Genomic DNA, 26,074 nt, shown 5'->3' on the forward strand with positions numbered 1-26,074 from the left:
CTGTTGTGCAAATGGAATGGACAACAGGTGGAAATTATAGGCAATTAGCAAGACACCCCCAATAAAGGAGTGGTTCTGCAGGTGGGGACCACAGACCACTTCTCAGTTCCTATGCTTCCTGGCTGATGTTTTGGTCACTTTTGAATGCTGGCAGTGCTTTCACTCTAGTGGTAGCATGAGATGGAGTCTACAACCCACACAAGTGGCTCAGGTATTGCAGCTCATCCAGGATGGCACATCAATGCGAGCTGTGGCAAGAAGGTTTGCTGTGTCTGTCAGCGTAGTGTCCAGAACATGGAGGCGCTACCAGGAGACAGGCCAGTACATCAGGAGACGTGGAGGAGGCCGTAGGAGGGCAACAACCCAGCAGCAGGACCGCTACCTCCACTTTGTGCAAGGAGGAGCACTGCCAGAGCCCTGAAAAATGACCTCCAGCAGGCCACAAATGTGCATGTGTGTGCTCAAACGGTCAGAAACAGACTCCATGAGGGTGGTATGAGGGCCCGACATCCACAGGTGGGGGTTGTGCTTACAGCCCAACACCGTGCAGGACGTTTGGCATTTGCCAGAGAACACCAAGATTGGCAAATTCGCCACTGGCGCCCTGTGCTCTTCACAGATGAAAGCAGGTTCACACTGAGCACGTGACAGACGTGAGAGAGTCTGGAGACGCCGTGGAGAACGTTCTGCTGCCTGCAACATCCTCCAGCATGACCGGTTTGGTGGTGAGTCAGTCATGGTGTAGGGTGGCATTTTTTAGGGGGGCCGCACAGCCCTCCATGTGCTCGCCAGAGGTAACCTGACTGCCATTAGGTACCGAGATGAGATCCTCAGACCCCTTGTGAGACCATATGCTGGTGCGGTTGGCCCTGGGTTCCTCCTAATGCAAGACCTCATGTGGCTGGAGTGTGTCAGCATGTGAATTTAGCCTTCTAAATTAGATTGTTTTCATGTAATGTTTTATCCAGTCAGTAACCACGCCCACTTGTCCACAGACATTATGCCATAAGGATGGAACACCCCTTTTTCCATTGTAGGCAGTGGAGTGCTTATAAAAGGACTCCAAACAAATTTACATGAGATCTGTACATTGTTGGGTTGCTACTGGTGTGTAAAATGGTTTAAAACTACGAGACCAGAAAGCGTGGAGCTGTGGCTACACGTGTAAAATGGTTAGACTCTACCAGACCAGAAAAAGGTAATACCCTCTGAAACTCAACAAAGAAGAGGACTAGACATGCACCTCCTGTAGCTCTGCATGTAATGTAGCCTAGGAAAATAAACCAAAGACGAGGAAAGAATAACATTTCTCTATCAAACGACCACTGGTATGTCTGATGTATTCATTCTTACAAACACTTGCAGAAAAAGGACACCTACCACAACTACAAAGGACATGGTGATCTCTGGTGGACAACCAGAGACTTACACAACCAGAGACTTTCTGTCAAACAATTCGTCATAGACTGACCGGGCGATTTCAACAGAGAGAGAAACAACAAGGACATACAAGCGTAAATATGTACTTTGCATTTCTAAATCCGAATGAGCGGTTGTTAGGGTGCTAAATATCCACATTTACGATAAGCGTATTATTAAACTGTATGTACGATAGTTGAATTCCTTTGTCTTTCTTTCCTCACCCCTTTCAATCTGTCAATCTGTCATATCGGGTTAGTCCACAAAGGACTTTTCATTGCATTATGTAATAATCAATGTATAATCTGTGTGTGTGTTTATGTATTTCTGTGTGATTATTTCATTTCACTCTAGTAAATAAATAATTAAGACATTTTTGGGGGGTTCGTGCAGATTATAGGATATTACGACATTCAGAATGCGACTGAAATATGAGCAAATGATTGATGGATGATGAATAGTATGTTGAGATATTCTTAAATTCTTGAGTTAATTTGGGAAACGGTAACACTATAAATAAACTTTTCCCGTGGTGCCCCAGATAACTATTTAATGAATTGTTATGAGTAATATATAATTTAATGTTAATTTGTCAACCATAAGCCGCCTCCAATGTTGTTTTAGAGAATTTGGAAATACTGTACGTCCAACTAGTCTCAACTGCAGACCAAGTGTAACCACGCCAGCCCAGGACCTCCACATGCAGCCTCTTCACCTGCGGGATGGTCTGAGACCAGCCACCCGGACAGCTGTTGAAATTGTGGCTTTGCACAACTGAATAATTTCTGCAAAAACTTTAAGAAACCATCTCAGGGAAGCTCATCTGCGTGCTCATCGTCCTCACCAGGGTCTTGACCCGTGTCATGAAGTGGCCCTTTCTGGGTGTAGATCGTAGCTTCCCCCTCTCTCACCTCTCTCTGAAATCCAGGTAATGTTATCTCAGGTCGTAAATTCCTGGCGGAGACACTCTCCCCCTTTTCATGCAGAGAGAGAGAGAGACCACAGAGTGAACAAAAGATTTAATGTGGCCGATCTCCTAAGTACCCAAAATGGGAAAATGAAACTATACAGTGGGGCAAAAAGTATTTAGTCAGCCACATATTGTGCAAGTTCTCCCACTTAAAAAGATGAGAGGCCTGTAATTTTCATCATAGGTACACTTCAACTATGACAGACAAAATTAGAAAAAAAAATCATATTGTAGGATTTTTAATGAATTTATTTGCAAATTATGGTGGAAAATAAGTATTTGGTCACCTACAAACAAGCAAGATGTCTGGCTCTCACAGACCTGTAACTTCTTATTTAAGATGCTCCTCTCTCCTCCACTCGTTACCTGTATTAATGGCACCTGATTGAACTTGTTATCAGTATAAAAGACACCTGTCCACAACCTCAAACAGTCACACTCCAAACTCCACTATGGCCAAGACCAAAGAGCTGTCAAAGGACACCAGAAACAAAATTGCAGACCTGCACCAGGCTGGAAAGACTGAATCTGCAATAGGTAAGCAGCTTGGTTTGAAGAAATCAACTGTGGGAGCAATTATTAGGAAATGGAAGACACACAAGAACACTGATAATCTCCCTCAATATGGGGCTCCACGCAAGATCTCACCCTGTGGGGTCAAAACGATCACAAGAACGGTGAGCAAAAATCCCAGAACCACACGGGGGGACCTAGTGAATGACCTGCAGAGAGCTGGGACCAAAGTAACAAAGCCTACCATCAGTAACACACTACACCGCCAGGGACTCAAATCCTGCAGTGCTAGACATGTCCCCCTGCTTAACCTCTAGCGTCGAGCAATCCCGTATCCGGGAGCGTAATCATAGCCTCAAGCTCATTAACATAACGCAACGTTTCCTATTCATGAAAATCGCAAATGAAAGGAAATAAATACATTGAAACACAAGCTTAGACTTTTGTTAACAACACTGTCATATCAGATTTTCAAAATATGCTTTAACCAAAGCTACACAAGCATTTTTGTAAGAGTATTGATAACCTAGCATAGCATTAAGCCTAGCATTCAGCAGGCAACATTTTCACAGAAACAAGAAAAGCATTCAAATAAAATAATATACCTTTGAAGAACTTCGGATGTTTTCAATGAGGAGACTCTCAGTTAGATAGCAAATGTTCATTTTTTCCAAAAAGATTATTTGTGTAAGAGAAATAGCTCCGTTTTGTTCATCACGTTTGGCTAAAAAAAAAAACGAAAATGCAGTCACTTACAACGCCGAACGTTTTTCCAAATTAGCTCCATAATATCGACAGAAACATGGCAAACGTTGTTTAGAATCAATCCTCAAGGTGTTTTTCACATATCTATTCGATAATCTATCAGTGGTGGCAGCTGGCTTCTCATCAGAAGAAAACGGAAAAATACTGCAGCTGGAGATAACGCAATAATTGCGACGGAGGACACCAAGCGACCACCTGGTAAATGTAGTCTCTTATGGTCAATCTTCCAATGATATGCTTACAAATATGTCACAATGCTGCAGACACCTTGGGGAAAACGTGGAAAAGGTAAGCTGACTCCTAGCTCCTCCACAGCCATATAAGGAGTCATTGCCATGAGGCGGTTTCCAAAAATGCGGCACTTCCTGATTGTATTGTTATCTGTTTGTTTTCTGTAACATCAGTTCTGTGGCACTCACAGACAATATCTTTGCAGTTTTGGAAACATCAGAGTGTTTTCTTTTCAAAGCTGTCAATTATATGCATAGTCGAGCATCTTTTCGTGACAAAATATCTTGTTTAAAACGGGAACGTTTTTCATCCAAAAATTAAAAGAGCGCCCCCTATATCGAAGAAGTTAAGCCAGTACATGTCCAGGCCCATCTGAAGTTTGGGAGAGAGCATTTGGATGATCCAGAAGAAGATTGGGAGAATGTCATATGGTCAGATGAAACCAAAATAGAACTTTGTGGTAAAAACTCAACTTGTCGTGTTTGGAGGACAAAGAATACTGAGTTGCATCCAAAGAACACCATACCTACTGTGAAGTATGGGGGTGGAAACATCATGCTTTGGGGCTGTTTTTCTGTGTGTGAAACAGTGTGCAAAAACCTTGTGAAGACTTACAGAAAACGTTTGACCTCTGTCATTGCCAACAAAGGGTATATAACAAAGTATTGAGATAAACTTTTGTTATTGACCAAATACTTATTTTCCACCATAATTTGCAAATAAATTCATAAAAAATCCTACAATGTGATTTTCTGGATTTTCTCCCCTCATTTTGTCTGTCATAGTTGAAGTGTACCTATGATGAGAATTACAGGCCTCTCATCTTTTTAAGCAGGAGAACTTGCACAATTGGTGACTAAATACTTTTTTGCCCCACTATGTCCACTTGTGAGAATGTGGGAATGGTCCATGGGCACTTAAGGGACAGTTATGTTGAGTGTGTTTAATTTGGTAACCTCAAAGGACAGGAAACACACAACTATATCTCTAAATGTGTACATTTCTCAGTTATGGTGTTTGCATCTAATTATTTTATCAAATGAATGAGTAAAGTTGAAACTCTTTGTGAAATTATGTAATGTGATGTTAACCTTTAAATTTTGAGAGAATTGTATTCCCTGTAAAGTTTAACTCGTCAGTGGCTACGCCCCTATGAGCATAGACATGATCTGGTGTCATGGAACCGCCCTCTTCTACTGTTATGAATAAAAGCCCCTCCTAAGAAAATCCTCTTCAATCGAAGCAAGCCCACAGTGTGAGCTGTGACTGCGAATAGTTAAGACCACGCATACCTCGGTGTATGCTGAGGTGGCACAGGTGACACAGGTTTGAATACAAAGACTAGAAACCCATACCACGTGGTGATTTGGCTATACGGATGGAAATGTTTAAAGTCTGAGACTATCGATCCCTACAGAATAAGAGCAAATCTTTAGATACTAATTACTAGTCTGCAGCTATAAATTGTGTAAACCTGGGATTTAAATGCCAACAACCGCCGAAACATCTATTCTAAGAAGAATGGACGCCTGACATAACCCTTACAACAGACACTATCAGGAGCTGCCGATAGACCTACAACCACTCTCTGATGAACTGACTCTCCAGCAGACGGACCGACGATTCTAACAGAGAAGACAACCACAACATATGGGCGTAAATATATTGATTGCAATTATTCCCGAATGAGCGAGCGTTCATGTGCAGAAGATTAGCATTTAAATGAATATAACTATCCACTGTCTAGGAAAGCCATTTGGTCTTTCCTGCTCTCTGTCCACACACCCTTCCCTTTGTCCACCAAGCCGTCATATCGGTTTAGCCCACTAGGATAACTTCCCTATCATTGTTAGTAACCAATATTTACTGTTTGTTTGTTATGCATTTCTGTGATTCTTTAGTTAGTTTGTAAGTAAATGATTACACCAATCGGTGTATGGATGATACATGGGTTAGGCTGGGTTCGTGCAGATAAAAAAGAATTATACAATGTTTGGAATGAGACTGATGAGAGGTAAAGAATAATTCATTAATAGAAGACTAATTGATCAGATATTAAAATATCTGAAGATTTATATTTGGAAAATTTTAACTTTGTAATCTGAAGATTTTCCGTGGTGCCCCAACTTCCTAGTTAATTAAATTCAAATGATTAGTTTAATCACGTCATAATAGTTACAGATAAAATAGTCTTCACCTTAATGATACGACAGCATTGGTAATATTGCCTTTAAATTGTTCAACTTCGGTCAAACGTTTTGAGTAGCCTTCCACAAGCTTCCCACAATAAGTTGGGTGAATTTTGGCCCATTCCTCCTGACAGAGCTGGTGTAACTGAGTCAGGTTTGTTGTCCTCCTTGCTCGCACATACTTTTTCAGCTCTGCCCTCAAATTGTCTATAGGATTGAGTTTGGGGCTTCAGGGCCACTCCACTACCTTAACTTTGTTGTCCTTAACCATTTTGCCACAACTTTGGAATTATGCTTGGGGTCATTGTCCATTTGGAAGACCCATTTGCGACCAAGCTTTAACTTCCTGACTGATGTCTTGAGATGTTGCTTCAATATATCCAAATAAATTTCCGTTTCATGATTCCATCGATTTTTTGGCGTGCACCAGTCCCTCCTGCAAAGCACCCCCACAACATGAGGCTGCCACCCCCGTGCTTCATAGTTGGGATGGTGTTCTTTGGCTTGCAAGCCATTTTCGTCAAAACATAATGGTCATTGTTTGTACAGATGAACGTGGTACCTTCAGGTGTTTGGAAATTGCTCCCAAGGATGAATCAGACTTGTGGAGGTCTCCATTTTTTTCCTGAGGTCTTGGCTGATTTCTTTAGATTTTTCCATGATGTCAAGCAAAGAGGCACTGAGTTTGAAGGTAGGCCTTGAAATACATCCACAGGTACACCTCCAATTGACACAGTCAACTTAGTGTATGTAAACTTCGCACCCTCTGGAATTGTGATACAGTGAATTATAAGTTAACCTGTCTAGGACACACGTTCTGCTAGCGGAACCCTCCCACAACATTCCGCTGAAAAGGTGTTAGAGGAATGTATTTCCTATATGTTCAATTAAAACCCTGTCTGTTTCTAAGAATTTGTAAGGTACTTATTTGCATAAAATGGACAGAGACCAGTCTCATAATTAATCAGTAGCGTTTATTTTCGAGAGCTCTGGTCATAATACAATGTACATTGATTTATATACATCACATTTCGTCATAAATGTCTCTCCTCCTCTCAGATACAATGGCAATATAGTTCACAAGCCTTCCCTCATTGTCTGCCACCTGTTAAAGAATCTACTACTAGCCCAAGGTATCTCCCCTCCCTGGGTAGACACAGGATGTCCTGTAAGGAACATAGCATTCCAGCCAGTCTGACGATAGCTCCATTCGTTTCTAACAAGGAACAGAAAGTCCTTGTTCTAATTCTTGACAAAAACACACATTACATTCAGTATTATGATTATAATAAGATTCATACATCCACAGTAACATAGTAGTATTCTGTTGAGTTATAGTTCTGATTTAAATGTGTACATAATTTAGTCATTATTCATATAAATCCCTTAACAAAAGGCAGCATGGGAAATTCAAAAATATTTTTGGGAAATATGTAGCTTTCACACATTAACAAGTCCAATACAGCAAATGAAAGATAAACATCTTGTTAATCTACCCATCATGTCCAATTTAAAAAAAAATGCTTTACAATGAAAAAAACATATGATTATGTTAGATCACCAGCAAATCCAAAAAACACAGCCATTTTTCCCAGCCAAAGATAGTCACAAAAGCAGAAATAAAGATAAAATGAATCGCTAACCTTTGATAATCTTCATCAGATGACACTCATAGGACATCATGTTACACAATACATTTATGTTTTGTTCGATAATGTGCATATTTATATCCACAAATCTCTGTTTACATTGGCGCCATGTTCAGAAATGCCTCCAAAATATCCGCAGTAATTACACAGAGCCACGTCATATAACAGAAATACTCATCATAAACTTTGATGAAAGATACATGTTTTACATATAATTAGAGATATACTTGTTCTCAATGCAACCTCTGTGTCAGATTAGATTTTTTTTGTTGAAAAAAGCATACCATGCAATAATCTGAGACAGCGTACACAACATTTCTCTGCCATGTTGGAGTCAACAGAAATACGAGATTACATCATAAATATTCCCTTACCTTTGATGATCTTTCATCAGAATGCAGTGCCAGGAATCCTAGTTCCGCAATAAATTGTTGTTTTGTTCGATAATGTCCAAAACTAGTGTCCAATTAGCTACTTTTGCTAGCACGTTTAGTTTACATGTCCAAACGCTGGTGCCGGTGCATGGGGAACTCGGATGAAAACTTCAGAAAGTTATATTCCAGGTCGAATAAACTGGTCAAATTATGTAGAGAATCAATCTTCAGGATGTTGTTATCATATATATCCAATAACGTTCCAACCGGAGCGTTCATTTTTGTCTACAGAGTAATGGAACGCATGGCGATATACCACTGACATAAATAGCTGCCATCCGGCCCCACATCACACTTGAGGCTTCATTCCACAATCTACTGACTGTTGTCATCTAGTGGAAGTCATAGGAAGTGCGAACAGATCCATATCTTACTGGGATGTGAATAGACAATGAGTTTAACATCAACCAGCCCCAGAATTTCCACTTCCTGTTTGGAAGTTTGCCTGCCATATGAGTTCTGTTATACTCACAGACATAATTCAAACAGTTTTAGAAACGTCAGTGTTTTCTATCCAATAGTAATAATAGTATGCATATATTAGCATCTGGGACAGAGTAGGAGGCAGTTCACTATGGGCGCGCAATTCATCCAAAGTGAAAATGCTTCCCCCTATCCCTATTAAATAATCTGTCTGTAAAGATTTGTTGGATAAATGACTTGTGTCATGCACAAAGTAGATGTTCCTAACCGAAAAACATAGTTTGTTAGAGTAGAGTGTATTTTATTATTATTTAACTTTATTTAACAAGGCAAGTCAGTTAAGAACACATTATTATTTACATGACCAAAGTGAAAATGCTGGGCCAATCCCCTATCCCAATCAAATACAGCCTGGAATCGAATCTGTCTGTAAAGATGCCTCAAGTGTGCTCTTTATGGACTAATCTCGGTTCTAAGTTTCAACTGTACCAGGCAGATGGCAGATAGCATTTATTTTCATTCGGGAGAGCGGTTGGCTGATGTCAATGTTGTGAACAGAGTGCTTGTGTCAGTGGGGTTATGGTATGGGCAGACATAAGCAATGAACACAATTGGATTTTATCGATGCCAATTTGAATGCACCGAGATACCGTGACAAGATCCTGAGTCCCATTGTTTATTTGTCGTGCCATTCACACACAGGATACCTGTATCCGTAACAATTGCTTACAAACATTGGAGTAAAACAAGCTTAGTTCTGATGGGGTACTGAGGTATAATAAGAACTGGAGACTGAGTTTCTCATTCGACTCACATTCTCATTCGCCGATTCATGGAACGTCTATATCCAGGTTGCAATGGACACACATTGCAACCAATATCTTCGGTTGTGAGTGATGGAAAAACAAATCGGCCTCAGCGACAATTATTTGAATTATCCCATGAATGTTTTGTGCACAAAGGTGATGACTAACGTGTGTTATTAGGAATTTTCAAAGGTGATTCTAGGCTAAGCTGCACTATCAAAACAAAACTGTGTTATTAGGAATTTTCAAGCTCTGAGGCATCTCTATCCGTTGTTCTAAAAGTTAAACTAATCAAAACAAAACTGTGTAGGAATGTTTAGACAGTCAGAACCAGAACCCTGGTCTCTTGGGGTTGGTATAACGTATGATAGTTGAACCAAGCTCTGTGGCCATGGTCCAGAACAAAGGGTGCTCTGCTCCCAACTGAGGAAGGCCAGACAGAGAAATCAATTGCACTGTCTTTCACTACTTTCGACCAGGGCTCATGATTTGGCAAGATGTAGGTTCAAGTTGTTTTCTTCAAGAATCAATGATTGTTTATCATTCATTTATAATTCAAAAGGATTCTAGCTTCAACCTGAGGTTGTGCTTTGATTTGGTATTTACAGACAGCAGGGAATCTGAAGTACAGTGCTTCATGCTACTGGGTCATGTTGGCAAGGAGGTTCCTAGAGGATGTGGTGTTTCTGATTTATTTCTGTTGGAATGTTTAGACACCTAGATGTTGTCATAGGGATAGCATAGGAATGCTAGTGTTATTTCCCATAGAGTGAGCTGTGTCTCATTTGGGGAAAGATCTTGGATTTATTTGGTATAACGTATGCTGATACTTAAATAGATGCTCTGCACTGACAGATTCAGTCATTAACCATGCCATCTGTGGCTGCTCTGCTCCCAACTGAGGAAGGCCAGACAGAGAAATCAATTGCACTGTCACCCAATAAACCCAGCTAGAGCCACAGACAGACAGACCCCCCCCCCCGTACTCCAGCCTCATTCATAGAAAGAAGACCAGAGAGACCCCAGTCATAGGATGTATCCATTTAGTGCACTACTTTCGACCAGGGCTCATAGGCTCTGGTGGTGCGGCTGCCTAGGTTAAATTACATTCAATAAAAAAAAGTAGTGGACAGTATTGGAAATAAGGTTCCATTTGGGACGAAAACATACTGGGGCCATAACCTTGTATAATGGTATTTGAATGTTTGTTTTGTTAAATGTGATACGCCGTATGTAACGCCGATTTGTATTGTTTACTTAGCTACTTGACTGATGCTGCTTTCCGCACAGACCTAGCCCCTCCCCTGTCACTCAAGGAGCGCATGTGTTGCTCCTCGACAAAGAGACACTTGAGGCAATGCTGTTTTAACTTTGGAGTACCAGTCAAATGTTCAGACACCTACTCATTCCAGAGTTTCTTTATTTTTTGTATTTTCTAAATTGTAGAATAATAGTCAAAACTGAGCTTACACATATGGAATCATGCAGTAACCAAAAAGTGACACTGTGGTAGCCACACTTAACCAGCATGGCTACAACAGCATTCTGCAGCGATACACCATCCCATCTGGTTTGCATCTTAACAGTGGAACTATCATTTGTTTTTCAACAGGACAATCCCACTGACTTCTTCTTCTGGGGGTTATACTACAACCCAAAAAGGTTATTGTACCGCCACCAACTGGACAGGGTTGAAAAAAACAAGCTGAAAACTAACTTAATCTACCCCAAATAAAACCAAAAACCACATGAACAAAACCAAAACCCCAAAAGGCTTCTTCCTTCCTTCAAATCTCCATGATGTCCTGAGGTGATATGGCTGTGGCTCTAGGTCCCAAGAACTGTTCTGTCGCATCCGCAATGTTATTTATTTCCCTGGACTTCCTCTCCACCTTGGCAGTGCCATTAATCATCATAGCTATAAGCACCACAGTCCACCTTCTTAACCTTTAACATATCCGGGTCCTGCTGTTGAACGGCAACCCCTGCAGCCTTCAGTGAAGGCCTATGCACCACCATGGGCTCATCAGGAGCACCATTCGAACCCTCAACCTTTTAACAGCTGCTGCATATTAAATGCTCTGGACAGCCCTGACTTTGGACACCGCATTCTCTTTCAAACTTCATGGTTCCCACCACAATTACAACATGTCACATTTTAATCACTTTTAAAATAAATATGATTTTTCCACAACGGCCTCTCCCTTCTGCAAGGAAACATGTCCAAAAGTTTTACAATAATCACACTGTTGGTCTTGGAACAAATGCTCTGACTCTGCAATTATATCCCAACTGCTGAGGCAGGTGCTGAGCCTGGTGTTTTATCAATGAACACGTTACATGAAAACCATGTCAGTAACACCTGAGGTGTTAAAAAACAAGTGACAGATCGGGAAGATAATGGAGTCCAGGTGAGTGTCATGAGGCGCAGGTGCACAAGACGATGGTGACAGGTGTGCGGGATAATCAGAGCCTGATGACCTAGAGGCCGGAGAGGGAGTATATGTAACCCCCTCCCGACGCGTGGCTCCAACAGCAGTAAGCCATCAAAGGGGACAAACAGGAGCATCTGGAACTTGGGGAGAGGACACGCAGCTGAGGCAGGGGAACCTTACAGATCGGTTGAGGCAGGGGAGCCTGCGATCTGGCTGAGGCATGAGAGTCTGACGAGATGGCTGAGGCGGCTGGTTGAGGCATGGAGTCTGAGCCTGGGAGCCTCTGGTTGAGGCATGAGAGTCTGACGAGACGGCTGAGGCAGGGGAGCCTGGCGATCTGGTTGAGGCATGAGAGTCTGACGAGACGGCTGAGGCAGGGAGCCTGGCGATCTGGTTGAGGCATGAGAGTCTGACGAGACGGCTGAGGCAGGGGAGCCTGGCGATCTGGTTGAGCATGAGAGTCTGACGAGACGGCTGAGGCAGGGGAGCCTGGCGATCTGGTTGAGGCATGAGAGTCTGACGAGACGGCTGAGGCAGGGGAGCCTGGCGATCTGGTTGAGGCATGAGAGTCTGACGAGACGGCTGAGGCAGGGGAGCCTGGCGATCTGGTTGAGGCATGAGAGTCTGACGAGACGGCTAAGGCAGGGGAGCCTGGCGATCTGGTTGAGGCATGAGAGCCTGTAGCAGTTCCCGGATGCGACGTCATTACTCTGGCACAAAGAAACAACTCCCTGATGCTTCCCTTAGGTGAGGTATTATTCTGTAACGAGTTAGCTGAGAGCAAGTTCAGGGAGTGAGTGTTTTAATAAAAAAAATAAAAAATTCACACGAAACAACAACGCACTGACAATAACACAGAGTCAATAACACCTGAGGAAAGAACCAAAGGGACTGACAGATATCTGGAAGATAATGAATGAGGTGATGGAGTCCAGGTGAGGCGCAGGTGCGCGAGAAAATGGTGACAGGTGTGCATGACACAGGTAATTTTTCTAACAATTGTTTTCAGACAGATTATTTCACTTATATATAATTCACAATTCCAGTGGGTCAGAAGTTTACATACACTAAGTTGAATGTGCTATTAAACAGCTTGGAAATTTCCAGAAAGGGATGTCATGACTTTAGAAGCTTCTGATAGGCTAATTGACATAATTTGAGTCAATTGGAAGTGTACCTGTGGATGCATTTCAAGGTCTACCTTCAAACTCAGTGCCTCTGCTTGACATCATGGGAAATGAAAAGAAATCAGCCAAGACCTCAGAAAAAAATTGAAGACCTCCACAAGTCTGCTTCATCCTTGATTATGATAGAGGAAACTAAGTCTAGATTTAACTTTAGCTTTGATATGTGCTGAGAGAAAGACAGTGCACCGTCTAGCCATACTCCCAAGTACTTGTATGAGGTACTACCTCAAGCTCTAAACCCTCAGAGGTAGTAATAACACCTGTGGGAAGAGGGGCATTCTTCTTACCAAACCACATGACCTTTGTTTTGGAGGTGTTCAGAACAAGGTTAAGGGTAGAGAAAGCTTGTTGGACACTAAGAAAGCTTTGTTTTAGAGCATTTAACACAAAATCTGGGGATGGGTCAGCTGAGTATAATACTGCATCATTTTCATATCAATGGATGAGAGAGCTTCCTACTGCCTGAGCTATGTTGATGATGTAAATTGAGAAGAGCGTGGGGCCTAGGACCGAGCCTTGGGGTACTCCCTTGGCGACAGGCAGTGGCTGAGACAGCAGATTTTCTGACTATACACTGCACTCTTTGAGAAAAATCATCGGCCACTCTAACAAATGGATCACTATTCACTTGATTAATGCCAATTTAATAATGATGTTTACCTACCTTGCACTACCCATCCCATATATACTGTACTTTATACCATCTATTGCATCTTGTCTATGCAAGTTGGGCTCATCCATATATTTATATGTACAAATTATTATTCCATTAGATGTGTGTGTATTAGGTAGTTGTTGTGGAATTGTTAAATTACTTGTTAGATATTGCTGCACTGTCGGAACGTTTGTCTTTTTTCTTGGGCCTCTAAAACTATATCTATTTTTTTGGCAAATTGGATTGATCCCCTCTACCACACTAAACCCCACTAATCCAACCGACGGAAATGCACAAGGTGGCTAAAAACAGACCTCCATCCTATGCTAGCTTACTACCGATGGCCCGGCTAGCTGTCTGAATCGCCGTTACCCCAACCAACCTCACTACTCACTGGACCCTTTTGATCACTCGACTAAGCATGCCTCTCCTTAATGTCAATATGCCTTGTCCATTGCGGTTCTGGTTAGTGTTTATTGGCTTATTTCACTGTAGAGCCTCTAGTCCTGCTCACTATACCTTATCCAACCTATTAGTTCCACCACCCACACATGCGATGACATCTCCTGGTTTCAATGATGTTTCTAGAGACAATATCTCTCTCATCATCACTCAATACCTAGGTTTACCTCCACTGTATTCACATCCTACCATACCTTTGTCTGTACATTATACCTTGAAGCTATTTTATCGCCCCAGAAACCTCCTTTTACTATCTGTTCCAGAGGTTCTAGAAGACCAATTCTCATTGCTTTTAGCCGTACCCTTATCCTACTCCTCCTCTTTTCCTCTGGTGATGTAGAGGTGAATCTAGGCCCTGAAGTGCCTAGCTCCACTCCTATTCTCCAGGTGCTCTCTTTTGATAACTTCTGTAACCGTAATAGCCTTGGTTTCATGCATGTTAACATTAGAAGCCTCCTCCCTAAGTTTGTTTTATTCACTGCTTTAGCACACTCTGCCAACCTGGATGTTCCAGCTGTATCTGAATCCTGGCGTAGGAAGAACACCAAAAATTCAGAAATTCCCATCCCAAACTACAACATTTTCCACCAAGATAGAACCGCCAAAGGGGGCGGTGTTGCAATCTACTGCAAAGATAGCCTACAGAGTCCTGTCCTACTATCCATGTCTGTACCCAAACAATTTGAACCTCTCTTTTGTGTCGTCTCAGATTTGCAAAGATTGGAAAGCAGCTGCGGTCATCCCCCTCTTCAAAGGGGGACACACTCTTGACCCAAACTGCTACAGACCTATATATATCCTACTCTGCCTTTCTAAGGTCTTTGAAAGCCAAGTCAACAAACAGATTACCGACCATTTCGAATCTCACCATACCCTCTCTGCTATGCAATCTGGTTTCAGAGCTGATCATGGGTGCACCTCAGCCACGCTCAAGGTCCTAAACGATATCTTAACCGTCATCGATAAGAAACATTACTGTGCAGCCGTATTCATTGATCTGGCCAAGGCTTTCGACTCTGTCAATCACCAGATCCTCATCTGCAGACTCGACAGCCTTGGTTTCTCAAATGATTGCCTCGCTTGGTTTACCAACTACTTCTCTGATAGAGTTCAGTGTGTCAAATCGGAGGGTCTGCTGTCCGGACCTCTGGCAGTCTCTATGGGGGTGCCACAGGGTTCAATTCTTGGACCGACTCTCTTCTCTGTATACATCAATGATGTCGCTCTTGCTGCTGGTGAGTCTCTGATCCACCTCTACGCAGACGACATCATTCTGTATACTTCTGGCCCTTCTTTGGATACTGTGTTAACAACCCTCAAGGCAAGTTTCAATGCCATAAAACTCTCCTTCCGTGGCCTCAAATTGCTCTTATACAAGTAAAACGAAATGCATGCTCTTCAACCGATCGCTGCCTGCACCTGCCCGCCTGTCCAACATCACTACTCTGGACGGCTCTGACTTAGAATACGTGAACAACTACAAATACCTAGGTGTCTGGTTAGACTGTAAACTTTCCTTCCAGACCCACATCAAACAACTCCAATCCCAAGTGAAATCTAGAATTGGCTTCCTATTTCACAACAAAGCATCCTTCACTCATGCTGCCAAACATACCCTTGTAAAACTGACCATCCTACCAATCCTCGACTTCGGCGATGTCATTTACAAAATAGCCTCCAATACCCTACTCAACAAATTGGATGCAGTCTATCACAGAGTCATCCGTTTTGTCACCAAAGCCCCATATACTACCCACCATTGCGACCTGTACGCTCTCGTTGGCTGGCCCTCGCGTCATACTCGTCGCCAAACCCCATGGCTCCATGTCATCTACAAGATCCTGCTAGGTAAAGTCCCCCCTTATCTCAACCCGCTGGTCACCATAGCATCACCCACCTGTAGCACGCGCTCCAGCAGGTAAATCTCTCTGGTCACCCCCAAAAACCAAATCTTTCTTTGGCCGCCTCTCCTTCCAGTTCTCTGCTGCCAATGACTGGAACGAATTACAAAAAAGATCTGAAACTGGAAACACTTATCTCCCTCACTAGCTTTAAGCACCAGCTGTCAGAACAGATTACTGCACCTGTACATAGCCCACCTATAATTTAGCCCAAACAACTACCTCTTTCCCTACTGAATTGATTGATTTATTTTGCTCCTTTGCACCCCATTATTTTTATTTCTACTTTGCACATTCTTCCACTGCAAATCTACCATTCCAGTGTTTTACTTGCTATATTGTATTTACTTTGCCACCATGGCCTTTTTTTGCCTTTACCTCCCTTATCTCACCTCATTTGCTCACATCTTATATAGACTTGTTTCTACTGTATTATTGACTGTGTGTTTGTTTTGCTCCATGTGTAACTCTGTGTCGTTGTATGTGTCAAACTGCTTTGCTTTATCTTGGCCAGGTCGCAATTGTAAATGACAACTTGTTCTCAACTTGCCTACCTAGTTAATAAATAAAGGTTAAATAAAAACATTTAAAAAGCACAAGCATTTTGCTACACTCACTATAACATCTACTAACCATGTGTATGTGACCAATAACATTTGATTTGGGGGGTGCCCTTTTCTGAAGAGAGACACAGGACACAAACGGTCCTTCTGATCCTCAGAAGAACAAAAAAATCTAAACATGGCCGCTTCTTGTGATCCTCACCGCCTTCACTTTACCCAGCATTCTCTCCACCTGTTTGGATATCTCAAATGGATTATTCAAAATTGGTAATCCAATCAGCTGCTCCTCATTAACAAAACGTCCTCCTACAATATAAGGAAGGACATTCTCATCACTGTATACTACTATTCTTTTGGTCAATATTCCAATTCTCCTTGATTACCTCGCCTTTATATTCACGCTCCACATATATTCACGCTCCGCAAACAGCATTTGCTTCCGCTGTCTTTTCTCCTAGCGCAGAGACAGACAGACCTAACAAAGCATCATCAGCTCGTGAATCACCATGTTAGCTACATGAAGTAGCTAAGAGAAAACATTCAATGTAGCCAAATATTATAGGGTCCCCTAGGAAACACTTATCAACACTTAGGGTAGGAACCAATCATAATAACTCCTACATGGCATTTTAATTCATTGTCATTTCAAACAACACCGTATTCAAAGTGCCCACTATTATATTCTAATTATATGATTCCAACAGTTCACCCAAGTGTTTTGCTCTAAATCGCAAGTCAAATCACAATTGCAACATTTGGTTAAAAATAATGCCTAGATTGTTTGCCCATATCATGCAGCCCTATGTGGCAGTGTGGAAATTATCTCTAATGAGTGCAGGAAAAGCAGAAATGGATGAAAATGCTGACATTTTTGGGGGGTTAAAGTTGAATTGAACAGTATAAAACAATCAGAATGGAGAAAGACGCATTGACATGCACGTGTTGCCACCCCTAGGGTCACGCACTACTCATAGTGACTTTTATTATTAAAAAACATGAAATACTGTCAAAATACCGTCATACAGTCCTTTTTTTATACTGTGATATATTTTGGCCATATCGCCCAGCCCTACACTTACTTCACATGGAAAAAGAAAAGCAACTTGTAGACTACCAGTTAATAAAACTGATTTTTATCTCCACAAATGGATAATTTAATATAGAACACCTCCATTCTCCTGCAGAACGACAGGACAATCTACATTGTGTCTTCTGCAGACAGAGGTTGGAGATGCTTGCTGCAGCACACTTAAAGGACAACTCCACCCAAAAACTATATTCTGGTTTTTGTTTCATTAGTCCATTGTTTATTTAATCCCAAAATGTTTTGCATGTCAGTAATCAAGTTGACATGCAAAACATGTTGGGACTATATCAACAATAGACTAATGAAACAAATACCAAATATAGTTTTTTCTTTAAGGATTTATTAGATTTACTGTGCACTACTTTTATGCACCACTATTGTGCACTACTTTTGACCCAGGGCCCTGGCCAAAAGTAGTGCACTATATAAGGAATAGGGTACCGTTTGGAAAGCATGTCAGGGCGATAAATCCACCAGGGCATCAGGAGGCCTGAGCTTATTGATTCTTACATAATGAACATTACTGCATCTGTTGATCCTTGTCTCCAGGGAAACTCTGTTGTTTCAGCCTTTCAGCCTTCAGCCAATAATGCAAAACGAAAAAAAACTCAGGATCTGCACCTCACTCTCTGTGCATCCCAAATGGCACCCTATTCCCTGTATAATGCACTACTTTTGTCAAAAAGTGATAGGGTGCCATTTCGAGCACATCCTCTATCCGTGCTGTACCCACAGAACAAACAGAAGCACACATACCCCAACCAGAGTCTGATTAAACCTCAGATTCATCCATTTTGTAGACAATAAAATAGAGGACACTATATTTTACTATAAAGATATTTAATTTCGACATTGGTGTGCCCCCTCAGAAAAGAACATGGTGCATGACGCCTCTAGTCACACACATCCAACCACTGCTAGAGCTGCTTATATTCAAGATACACTACATGCCCAAAAGTATGTGGACACCTGCTCGTCAAAAATCTCATTACAAAATCATGGGCAATAATATGGAGTTGGTCCCTCTTTGCTGCTATAACAACCTCCACTCTTCTGCGAATGCTTTCCACTAGACGTTGGAACATTTCTGCGGGGACTTGCTCCCATTTAGCCACGAGCCTTAGTGAGGTCAGGCACTGATATTGGGCGATTTGGCCTGGCTCGCAGTCGGCGTTTGAATTCATCGCAAAGCTGTTTGGCGTGGTTGAGGTCAGGGCTCTGTGCAGACGAGTCAATTTCTACCAGACCGATCTCGACAAACCAATCTGCTTTGGGTCCAATGGCGGCGAGCTTTACACCACTCCAGTCGACGCTTGGCATTGCGCATGGTGATCTTAGGCTTGTGTGTGGCTGCTCCGCCATGCATCCCATTTCATGAAGCTCCCGACTAATAGTTATTGTGCTGACATTGCTCCCAGAGGCAGTTTGGAACTTGGTAGTGAGTGTTGCAACAGAGGACAGACAATTTTTACACGCTCGTCAGATTTGGCAGGGCTTGCAAACCATTAGACTACAGAGGGAAGCACAGCCGAGAGCTGCCCCGTGACACAAGCCTACCAGACGAGCTAAACTACTTCTATGCTCGCTTTGAGGTAAACAACACTGAAACATGCATGACAGCACCAGCTGTTCCGGACAACTGTGTGATCATGCTCTCTGCAGCCGATGTGAGTAAGACTTTCAAACAGGTCAACATTCATTAGGCCGCAGGGGCAGACGGATTACCAGGATGTGTACTGCGAGCATGCGCTGACCAACAGACATTTTCAACCTCTCCCTGTCCGAGTTTGTAATACCAACAAGCAGACCACCACAGTCCCTGTGCCCAAGAACACTAAGGTAACCTGCCTAAATGACTACCGACCCCTAGCATTCACGTCTGTAGCCATGAAGTGCTTTGAAAGGCTGGTCATGGCTCACATCAACATCATTGTCCCAGAAGTATCCCTGTTGTATTCGGCGCATGTGACTAATAAAATCGTATTTGATTCATACCACCACTGGTGAAACCATGTTTTTGTCGGTTCAGCTGTTCGATCCTTTGGGATGAATAAACTTGGTTTAAGCTTAAATAGTGTCCGTCGAGTTCTTACTCTGATATTTAGAACATAAGAGGTAACTGAAATAGTTTTCAGAAAGAACATTCTGAAGTTTGGAACCTAGGGTTTTTTGTATCTACATCTAATTTAGATGCTAGCTGTGGCATTCATTACAGTATATAATCCCAGGACATGTACCATCTGACCATGTATGCAGCACTGTATGGTTTACACAAAATGGATTAAATACCCTATGGTTTACGAATAATAGTAATTATAATAATGATAACACTTCCAAACACGGTTTCCCAGCATTCCCAGAAAAACAGTGGCAATTCTTACTGAGTTGACTATCCTGGTAAAAAAAAAGGTATACATTAAACATTAGAATTCTACAAAGAATCCCTCACTACAGGGGCCATAGAGTTGGCCTTTTCATCATAACCTACAGTATATAGCATCTAGTCCCCCTGTACCGGCTCTGTCTAATCTACTGCCTAACATTTACATCACCAGGTTGAGAAATGTTGGAGTGCCGTTGTTTGTTTTTAGTTTTTTTCTCATGGACTGCACCGCTTGCTGTGGTCTCGCCCCTCTCAGAGGCGGGTGGAAATGTGCATTGAGATACAATATTTAGTTTTTCGTACAGAGGGGGATAAAGCAGAGGGGAATATACATCTCAGAAAGGGAAGGCTTTGTAGGAACAGATAACTGCACAGACATCAGAACACTTTGATCCTTATCGTTTTGATCCAACAGATGCTGAATCCTGCTCTGAATAAAGTTCAGCACACACAGAAGTCCTGCTTTTATATTAAGCAAAAGGTGGTTATTTTCATATTGGACACTAAAGTTATAGCATGAAGAGGATTAAGTTGTTAGTTGGCATTCACTTTACATGAGCTGCAGCGTGAGTTTAGCATCTGTAGCCGTTTGTTTTTTTTGCATACTGTATCTATTTCAGGGATGAAAAAGAAATGGCCCATTTCTACCTCACCTTCTCTCTCCTGATTGACTATTTTATTCCATGCAAATCAGTTTGTAATGCGACTCAACACACACATTTTTATGCATCCCCCAGGGGGAATGAATGAGAATGAATGTTATCTTTACAAAAAAATATGTTTTTAATTTCTAGAAACACTATGGTATCCAGCTGAAATTCCAGATATCTAATTGTAGTTAGGATACAGTGTGCCAGTTTAACTAACCTTCTTAATTATTACATACTTAACCCAATGTGTGCCACTCTAACATGCATGATAAGCTTAATTAATTCACCTTCACATCTCATCAAAGAACAAAAAGCTTTTCAGTTTAACAAACATTTATGCACGAGGTCTATTAAATAACTTCTGTGCTGCCATTTGGAAAGGAGCTTCCTTATGATATCTCCTTGACTTGATATGAATCAAGTCCATCAGTGCTGCTCTACTGCTGTCTGATTAAAATAAAAATGGATTTTTACTGATTTCCTAAAATGCTCAAGTTTTCCTCTGCCACTACTTGATGTGATAACAAAACCCCCAAAATGCTTTTTTCAAATCTTATGACAGCAATTGTCAGTCTAACTGAGCTTTGTTTACTGCAGAGTGAATGTAAGGAAAGACATGACTGACACTTCCTTTGTTCAAACAAGTAAACAATGCAGAAAAGACTCATTTGAATGACTGAAGGATGAAAACAATCAAAATTGATAGTGAATGAAGGGAAAATGGAACAGATGACAGCATTGAGATAATTTGTACAATTTATACTAGTTATTCTGCTTATAGGGGGCGATTTGGGACGCACATTGTCTCACGTGCCATTTGGCAGAAATAAGCAAGAAATGTTCTTATTTTTATTTTTTATTACCTTGGCCAATCAACAACGTAGCTGTCCTTCGCTGCAAAGGTCACACGTCCGTCTTCTTAACGGCGGTACCCTAGTCTCCCTTTGTTGTTTTTTTTAAATCCCAAGGACCTATAAATATCACTCTGCTCTGGAGAATTGATGGCTTTCTAAGTGATTTTAAAGTGCCCTTTACACAGAGGGTGCGTCAATATATTGACACTGGCCAACTGGTTTACTGGACAGAATCTGCCTCTTGGTCTACTTCACGGCCATCAAAAGAAGTGGACAAAAGTGCAGCGTGGTGAGCTTACATTTTCTTTTTATTTAAAATGTCACCAACAAAACAACAAACCGAAGCAACAACCGTGACGCTTACAGGGCTAAGTGCCACAAACAAAGTTAACTGAACGGAGGGAAAAAGGGCTACCTAAGTATGATTCCCAATCAGAGACAACAATAGACAGCTGTCCCTGATTGAGAAACATACCCGGCTAAAACGTAGAAATAAAGAAACATAGAAAACAAAACATAGGGTAGCCGAGTGGTTAGAGAGTTGGACTAGTAACCGGAAGGTTGCAAGTTCAAATCTCCAAGCTGACAAAGTACAAATCTGGTACAAATCTGTCGTTCTGTCCCTTAAAAGGCAGTTAACCCACTGTTCCTAGGCCGTCATTGAAAATAAAAATTTGTTCTTAACTGACTTGCCTAGTTAAATAACGGTAAAATTAAAATAAAACCCCACATCACACCCTGACCTAACGATATAGAGAAATAAAACGGCTCTCTAAGGTCAGGGCGTGACACATGTATGGCACACTGTTCCAGTAAGCATATAGAGAATTGGGGGAGAGGTTGGTGGAATGAGTTCGCCTCTCTACTGACTTCCCAAATAAAAAACACACAAGGGGTGGAAACAGTATGGCTTTAATGGTACACTAAATGGTGGGAAAGGGCTCACATCCCAATGTGCAGTTATCTATAGAGACTGGGATCTCTCACACAAAACAATGCAGAACAGTTATCTATGGAAAATAGGATCTCTCACACAGAACAGGGCAGAACAGTTATCCATCCCAAAAAATAGCAAGCGATGATTGGGACTGGGGCCACCCCCATTGAGGGTATTGGCTTTGGGTATAAATAGATGGGTTGGTTGTTTAGCAACAAAACTGACACGTACACAAATAGAGGGAAAAAACACTCAGAGTTGCACCCCTTTTGCCCTCGGAACAGCCTCAATTCGTCAGGGGCAATCATACACAATCCATATCTCCAATTGTCTCAATGTTTAAAAATCCTTCTTTAACCGGTCTCCTTTTCATCTCCACTGATTGAAGTGAATTTAACAAGTGACAGAATCATGACAACACATTGCCTTCTGCCCAAAAGGAAGTGTGCAGATTGTTTTCGTGACATTGTCTAACCTGTCTATAGGGTGGCTGCTATTGTAATAAATGGGTTGGATGGATGGCGCAGGGCTGGTGATTATTAAGAGTAAGCTATAAGGCTCAGAAGTTCATTTTGAAGAACACAGCGGTCTGGGTCATTGGGACTGTATTCTCCTGTCTGATTACAGTGGTCCACAGAGAGCAGTTTTAACCATGGTGGAGACTTTGTGTCCCAAATGGTACCATATTCCCTATATACTGTAGCGCACACTTTTGACCAGAGCTGGGCCCTGCACTATACAGGGATTAGGGTTCCATTTAGAGTGCATCATTTTGTGGGGTCCTCATGCCCCAGTGGATAGCTATATTTCCCCTATTGCTTATTTGTACAGCATGCATGAATTGCTTATGAAGTTGTGCTAGAGTTACAGTATTTATGAAGGATAAATATATTCCTATAAAAGGTTTATTAGCTTTCAGAGTTTTACTTCCTGCTTCTTATTAGTCTAGTCAGGACTGGAATCAACAAGCAGCCTATTTAAAGTTTTCAAAAAAAAAAATGACAACCTTTACCCTGAGCCTGATTTTGATGGATGTTTTCCCTAAACCTCAGAGCAGCCCAGTCGATACTGTAATATGTTACTGCTGCTAGGGAAGGTTAATATATGTGGTGTAACAACAAGGACACATATTCAAAACCACTCTGCGTCTCTGCCTGATTTGCACATCCATGGTAGGTGGTAGGCAACCTATATCCCAAGAGTTACAGGCTCCTGTCACCAAAATAACAGCCACATTTTGGCAGCTATTCTTTCTTTGTAAAATGGCATTTGACCAAAATGCCAATCTCAGAAGTGATCTATGTTGTTAAGAGGACAGGCTGGCCATGTTGACCTACAGTGTCATGGGAGCCGTGCAATTAATCTGTTGTTTACACCTGCTACTTGAACTTAAAACTGACGTGAAGAGTCTAATGACAATAATTAGCTTTTATGAAATGTGCTTTGGGGATCTGAGAGTTTTTGATTGGTAGCCTAGTGGTACTGGAAATGTCACAGTCACAATTATGAACGACATGAAGGGCTGCCCTTTCTAAATTATTCAGGAAATGGTCAAAAGGACAAATGCTGATAACCACAAGCAATAAATACCAGCATGATGATTATACCATGGTAATAGAGTTTGATTGTAAATTCTTAGCTAGATGTTGATGACATCTCTACTGAAAGACTATCACAATTGTACAAATATATCATAAAGCACTGGTCTTTTTACAGGGCATTCGGAAAGTATTCAGACCCCTTGACTTTTTCCACATTGTGTTACGTTACAGCCTTATTCTAAAATGGATTAAATTAAAATGTTTCCTGATCAATCTACACAGAATAGCCCATAATGACAAAGTGAAACAGGCATTTCCGAATGCACTGTTTTTAAGGTGACACTTCATAAAACATTTTTCATCAAGTGTCAACATAAATAATGTTTGTTCCTAACTGTCAGAATGTATGTTCTTTATAATCAACCTGGTCTCATAGATGAGCCATAACATAGGGAAGGTAAATCCGGGACTCTCAAAAAAGTATGATATGTTACGTTTTGTATGGTTACATAAGACAAAAGTTTACTTAAGGCAAAAGGAATGTAGTGTGCTTGGTCGGGCTGGATGGGTAGGCAAATGTCTAGCAACCCAGAGGTTGTGTGTTTGAATCTCATCACGGACAACTTCAGCATTTTAGCAACTTTGCAAACTATTTACTACATTTTAGCTACTTTGCAACTACTTAGCATATTAGCTAACCCTTCCCCGAAACACTTTAACGTAACTCCAAACCCCAACCTTAACCCTAACCTTAACCCTTAGCCTAGCTAGTGTTAGCCACCTAGCCGGATTTACGTTTACTATGTTACGTGTAGCACTAAGTCCAGGTTGTTTAAATATATAATGTTGCGCCACACGCACACATAATGCAAATGAGATTAATTGCCTCGTGTTTGCCAATGAAAATTACACATTGCATTAAGCTGGTAGCTTGTGGAAGTGAAACTCATTAATTCTGTTGCTTCGAGGGATGCACTTCTCTTCGATTATGTGGAAAGAAGCTGAAAGACACAATTAGAGACAAGAAATTTGTGATCAGCATGTCTGTTTGAGCAAGACAAAAAGAAAAGAGGGAAAATGCTTTGCCTTGTTAATGAAAAAGATCTATCTTCTTGAAATGAATACGTTTCTGCTTCCTTTTTGTTCCCTGACCCCATTGACATCACCATCCCCCACAAATGATATACTGTTCATTTCACACTCCTACAGCCACTTAATTCCCAGTTTCACATTCTGATATCCTCTTTACTGCTACAGCAGTTAATTGCCTGAATTAGATGCTGTCTAAACCAAGGGCTTTGTTATCAACTTTTACATGCCTTTGTGTGCTATAAGTGACAAACCGGCAAGAAATATAACAGTGTGCTTGTAGTCACTCCAGATCAAAAGCTATTTCCTACACTAACTTTTCCATTGTTTCCAGTGCCTCAGTTTGTTACTTCCTGCTACTATATTTAGGCAGTAGGTTCTTTATCAAAGTGGTCTTTGAGTACTTATTTTTTTAAACAAATTTTCCATACTGTTTGAATGCTACCCCTTTTGATACCCTTTCCATAATGCAGTGTTTCATACACACTTCCGGAGAAAATACCCTTGGCTAGTAGAATGTCACCCGGGCTAGTAGAAATTGTGGTCTACTGGCCCGGCTGGCCAGTGCCCAAAAATCCCCTCACAGTACAAGTTCTGACATAAAGATGAGCATAAATCACCATGCTGTAGCCTATCCTTATAATCAACATGGCGGAAGAACATGGTGCTGACGTTTGAGTTTCTACACTGCAACTCACAGGAGTTGCCACCTGGAGATGATGACTGCCTCACAGTGCCTCAGTGGTCTGTAATGGGATCTGATGTCTTCTAACGGGACCTCTGTACATGTTGACTTAAGAAGGGTGGGCTGAGCGCTTAAGTGGTAAAGCGGATTATCTTGATAGCAAATCACATTTCGAAAAACGCAGTGCTGCACAATTTGATGTTTGTTCGGCGTTAATGTTGGCATCCATGCATGAAGGAACATTGC

The 26,074-nt window shown here is 41.6% G+C and overlaps 1 protein-coding gene across 1 annotated transcript in view; it reads left to right on the top strand.

Annotated features, from left to right (window-relative positions):
• The window catches only part of LOC135513885 (zinc finger matrin-type protein 4-like), a 193,622-nt gene that overhangs the window by 125,382 nt on the left and 42,166 nt on the right, over positions 1–26,074 (top strand). The window lies entirely within an intron of this gene.

Source organism: Oncorhynchus masou, chromosome 25 (assembly GCF_036934945.1).
Source record: "Oncorhynchus masou masou isolate Uvic2021 chromosome 25, UVic_Omas_1.1, whole genome shotgun sequence".
Taxonomy (NCBI): domain Eukaryota; kingdom Metazoa; phylum Chordata; class Actinopteri; order Salmoniformes; family Salmonidae; genus Oncorhynchus; species Oncorhynchus masou.